Below are 5,680 nucleotides of genomic sequence, written 5' to 3'. Positions count from 1 at the left end.
TTGTAAATGTTTTTTTTATATATATATATATACACATATACACACACACACACAGTGCCTTCGGCGAGTATTCTGACCCCATCACCTTTTCCAAATTTTGTTAGGTTACAGCCTTATTCTAAAATTGATTAAATGTCCCCCCCCCCCAATCTACACACAATACCCCATAATGACAAAAAGACTGATTTAGACATTTTTGCAAATGTATTAATAATAAACTGAAATATTACATTTACATAAGTATTCAGACCCTTTACTCAGTACTTTGCTGGAGCGCCTTTGGCGGCAATTATAGCCTCGAGGCTTCTTGGGTCTGACGCTACAAGCTTGGCACACCTGTATTTGGAGAGTTTCTCCGACTCTTCTCTGCAGATCCTCTCAAGCGCTGTCAAGTTGGATAGGGAGCGTCGCTGCACAGCTATTTGCAGGTCTCCAGAGATGTTCAATCGGGTTCAAGTCCAGGCTCTGGCTGGTCCACTCAAGGACATTCAGAGACTTGTCCCAAAGTCACTCCTGCGTTATCTTGGGTGTGTGCTTCGGGTCTTGTCCTGTTGGAAGGTGAACCTTCACCCTCAGTCTGAGGTCCTGAGTGCTCTGGAGCAGGTTTTCATCAAGGATCGCTCTGTACTTTGTTCCGTTCATCTTTTCCTCCATCCTGACTAGTCTCCCAGTTCCTGCTGCTGAAAAACATCCCCTGGTATTGGCCAGGTGATGAGCGGTGCCTGGTTTCCTCCAGACGTGACACTTGGCATTCATTCTTGGTTTCATCAGACTAGAGAATCTTGTTTCTCATGGTCTGTCCTTTAGGTGCCTTTTGGCAAACCTCCAAGCGGGCTGTCATGTGCCATTTACTGAGAAGTGGCTTCCGTCTGGCCACTCTACCATCGGGCTACCAGTCCCTGATTTGAATCCAGGCTGTATCACATCCGGCGGTGATTGGCAGTCCCATAGGGTGGCAAACAATTGTCCCAGCGTCATCTGGGTTTGGCTGGGGTAGGCCGTCATCGTAAATAATAATTTGTTTTTAACTGACTTGTCTAGTTAAATAAGAAATATATAAAGGCTTGATTGGTGGAGTGCTGTTGAGATGGCTCTCCTTCTGGAAGGTTCTCCCATCTCCACAGAGGAATTCTGGAGCTATGTCAGAGTGACCAGCAGGTTCTTGGTGACCTCCCTGACCAAGGCCCTTCTCCCCCAATTGCTCAGTTTGGCTGGGTGGTCAGCTCTAGGAAGAGTTGGTGGTTCCAAACTTATTCCATTTAAGAATGATGGCGGTCACTGTGTTCTTGGGGACCTTCAATGCTGCAGAAGATTTTTGTTACCCTTCCCCAGATCTATGCCTCGACACAATCCTGTCTCGGAGTTCTACAGACAATTCCTTCGACCTCATGGCTTGGTTTTTGCTCTGACATTCATTGTCAACTGTGGGACCTTATATAGACCGGTATGTGCCTTTCCAAATCATGTCCAATCAATTGAATTTACCATGGGTGGACTCCAATCAAGTTGTAGAAACATCTCAAGGATGATAAATGGTAACAGGATGCACCTGAGCTCAATTTTGAATCTCAAAGCAAAGGGTTGAATACTTATGTAAATAAGGTATTTCTAAAAACGTGTTTTCGCTTAGTCATTATGGGGTATTGTGTGTACATGAGGAAAAACATTAATTGAATCCATTTTAGAATAAGGCTGTAACATAACAAAATGTGGAAAAAGTGAAGGGGTCTGAATACTTTCCCGAATGCACTGTATGCAAGGAGTACCTGTACTGAGTTGATGTGCAACGGTACGAGGTAATTGAGGTAGCTATGTACATATATTTTGGATTCCAGAGTGGCACAGTGGTCTAAGGCACTGCATCACAGTGCTAGAGGCATCACTACAGACCCAGGTTCGGTCCCAGGCTCTATCACAACCGGCTGTGATCGGGAGACCCATAGGGCGGCGCACAATTGGCCCTGCGTCGTCCGGTTTATGGGTGGGTTTGGCCGGGGGGGGGGGCTTTACAAGTAGGCCGTCACTGTAAGTAAGAATTTTTTTCTTGATTTGCCTAGTTAAATAAAGGTTCAATTAAAAAAAATATATATACTATAGGAGTAAAGTGACTAGCAGCAGCGTATGGTGTGTGTGTGTGGCGTCAGTATGCATGTGTGTCTATGTTAGTGCCTTCAGAAAGTATTCACACCGCTTACATTTTGTTGTGTTACAAAGTGGGATTTAAATGAATTTAAATGTTTTACAAATTGTCAACGATCTACACAAAATTCTAACATTTGTAAAAAAAAAAAAAAAATCTTTAAAAAAAACATGATTTGATTAGATAAGTATTCAACCCCCTGAGTCAATACATGTTAGAATCATCTTTGGCTGCGATTACAGCTGTGAGTCTTTCTGGGTAAGTCTCTTAGAGCTTTGCACACCTGGATTGTACAATATTTGCACTTTATTATTTTTAAAATTCTTCAAGCTCTGTCAAGTTGGTTACTGATTATTGCTAGATAGACATTTTCAAGTCTTGCCATAGATTTTCAAGACGATTTAAGTCAAAACTGTAACTAGGCCACTCAAGAACATTCAATGGTGTCTTCAACTCCAGTGTATATTTGGCCTTGTGTTAGGTTATTGTCCTGCTGAAAGATGAATTTGTCTCCCAGTGTCTGTTGGAAAACAGACTGAACCAGGTTTTCCTTTAGGATTTTGCCTGTGCTTAGCTCTATTCCGTTTCTTTTTATCCTAAAAAACTCCCTAGTCCTTGCTAAATGACAAGCATACACATAACATGATGCAACCACCATGCTTGAAAATATGAGTGGTAGTCAGTGATGTGTTGTGTTGGATTTGCTCCAAACATAACTCTTTGTATTCTTGGTAGCTAGCTAGCTTCTTAGTTTGTATCCCATGACGCAGTTGGCATCAGTTGCTGGGACTGGTTGTCTCTTTCCAGTGATCCTGCCGACCAAGGACGGGTCTGAGGAGCTATTTGGCATCGCAGCTAGCCTACCTACTAGCTAGCTGCATATCAAGCTAGCGGGGTTTTCTTGAACGCAACCCGTGACGCTATTATCCATTGTAGCTGGAACCGCGGATTGTCCTGGGTTTGTGGCTGTCTAGAATCCTGCTGTTTGTTGTTTTGAATCTCCACCATGACCTGCCCTGTCTGGAACTGCGAGGAGTGACAGCGTAACCTACGTTGCTAGCTACCGTGACAAAGACCAAAGCCGGTCGGAGTACCATTGAGGACAGTGGTGTCTCTCTATCACACGTGAAGGATCTTTTAAACAAACAAAAAGAGACTTACAAGCAGTTGTTACAACAACAAGAAAATAGCTTCAAGTGTTTTGTCCAAATACTCGTGGATTCTACTAATAAAAGAATGGGCGACCTGACCAGAGAGGTCCAGGACCTGAAGAACAGTTTGCAGTCAGCTCGATGAGTTGAAACAGGAGAATGTCAAGATGACAGCAACCTGTAAGTCATTGGGAGAGGACATCAGTTCTGTGTGTGAATCCATGATAACAATGACTAATAAATCAGACTATCTCGAGGGACAATCAAGACGGGACAACATGGCTGTGGATGGAATTGCAGAATCTCCACATGAGACCTGGACGGAGTCTGAGGACAAAGTGAGGGAAACGATCTCTGAGAAATTGAAGTTGGACCGCAGGAAGATTGAGGTGGAGCTAGCCCACAGGACTGGAAAACCCACCACTGGCCCAGGTGATAAGCCCAGGCCAATAGTGATCAAGTTCCTGAGGTTCAAGGACAAGGTAGCTGTTCTGGAAAGAGCCAAGAACTTGAGAGGAACGTATATCTTCCTCAACAAGGACTATCCTGAAGCTGTGCGCCAGATGAGGAAAGATCTGATACCAGTCATGAAAGCTGCCAAAGCGTGTGGGGACATTGCTTACATCCGCTATGACAGGCTCATTGTCCACTCTCCCTCCCAGAAGCCTGGAAGGGTGAGAGAGCCGAGCCTATGGGTTCGTAGCTTCAACCCCGCAGCACACACACACACACACCAATTGATTTAATGGACTGCTGAATGAATATATTGTTTCTCTTGCTTTGTTTGCTCTTTTCAGTGTTATGTCTATAAGCTACCCAGGAAAGGGCTGAAAATAGCCCATATTAATATATGTAGCCTTAGAAATAAGGTTAATGAAATCAATAACTTGCTAACATCTGATAACATTCATATATTAGCCATTTCTGAGACTCACTTCGATAATTAATTTGATGATACAGCAGTAGCAATACAAAGATATAACATCTATAGAAGAGATAGAAATGCTTATGGGGGAGGTGTTGCTGTATATATTCAGAGCCATATCCCTGTAATGCTTAGAGAAGATCTTATGTCAATTGTTATTGAAGTGTTGTGGTGTGTGAAATGCTTGATAGTGTATGTGATGTAAACAGAGAGGTCTACTTTCTTTGGGACCTGAATATTGACTGGTTTTCATCAAGCTGTCCGCTCAAGAGGAAGCTTCTTACTGTAACCAGTGCCTGTAATCTGGTTCAGGTTATTAATCAATCTACCAGGGAGTTTACAAACACTACAGGAACAAGATCATCCACATGTATCAATCACATTTTTACTAATACTGTAGAACTTTGTTCTAAAGCTATATCCATACCCATTGGATGCAGTGATTAGGGCTGGGAGATATGGCAAAAATATCATATCATGGTATTTTTCAAATTTTTGGACGATATGACGGTATTTTATGTTTTATATTGATAAAAGTTCTACATTTGCTTTATGAGTGGTACGTGACCTTAGGGTGGCAACACATACATTCTAAATTATTTCAATGGGTCTTTCTCCATTCTGATTGTTTTATACTGTTCAATTCAACTTCAACCTAAAATTATTTCCTGCATTTCCATACATTTGCATGATGGGCCGGGCATGCCATGAGCTTGTAAAGTGATCTCGTTTAATAGTATTGGAGAGAAATTGGAGAGGGCAAGAAGGCCAAAGCTCCAGTCTTTGGGAAACTCGCTCTGCGCTCGATTCACATTGGGCACGCTCTCCAGCTCGGCTCCGCTGTGCTCTGGTATGGTCACTGTAGGGAGGAGGTTGTCAAAGTACGTATTAATGAAGCCGGTGACTGATGATGTGGTAAAATCCTCAATGCCATCTGATGAATCCCCAAACATATTCCAGTCTGTGCTATAACTGACCATATACCACGGGTATGACGAAACAGTTATTTGTACTGCTCTAATTACATTGGTAACCAGTTTATAATGGCAACGAGTCACCTCTGGGGCTTGTGGTATATGGCCAATATACCAAGTTTAAGGGCTGTATCCATGCACTGTACCACAGCCCCTCGGGCCTTACTGCTTAGTTATCAATATTTAGCAGAGATGCAGACTGTTTGGAAACAATTGAAGACGACAATATCTGTGTATTAATTGTGTTATTTTCCAAGCTTATGTTACATGATAGCGTGGCCGAGCGGTCTAAGGCGCTGGATTAAGGCTCCAGTCTCTTCGGGGGCGTGGGTTCGAATCCCACCGCTGTCAATTTTACATTTTATATCCCGGGTGATGTACTCAGATAGTCCATGCGGGCACTCGCGAACAGGGCAGACTATACTTATGTATACACTGTATTAACAAAACGTAGCAATGCTACTCAATATCACACACGGTATTATGACAT

The 5,680-nt window shown here is 43.0% G+C and overlaps 1 non-coding gene across 1 annotated transcript; it reads left to right on the top strand.

The window, feature by feature from the left end:
* The first annotated feature begins 5,459 nt into the window (after positions 1 to 5,459).
* Positions 5,460 to 5,541, top strand: trnal-aag (transfer RNA leucine (anticodon AAG)). The gene has a single exon. It is a non-coding gene; the product is annotated as a tRNA-Leu (tRNA).
* The last annotated feature ends 139 nt before the right edge of the window (positions 5,542 to 5,680 follow it).

Source organism: Salmo salar, chromosome ssa28, assembly GCF_905237065.1.
Source record: "Salmo salar chromosome ssa28, Ssal_v3.1, whole genome shotgun sequence".
Lineage (NCBI taxonomy): Eukaryota > Metazoa > Chordata > Actinopteri > Salmoniformes > Salmonidae > Salmo > Salmo salar.
The sequence above is the reverse complement of the archived record's forward strand: the minus strand, read 5'-3'. Positions and strand labels throughout refer to the sequence as shown.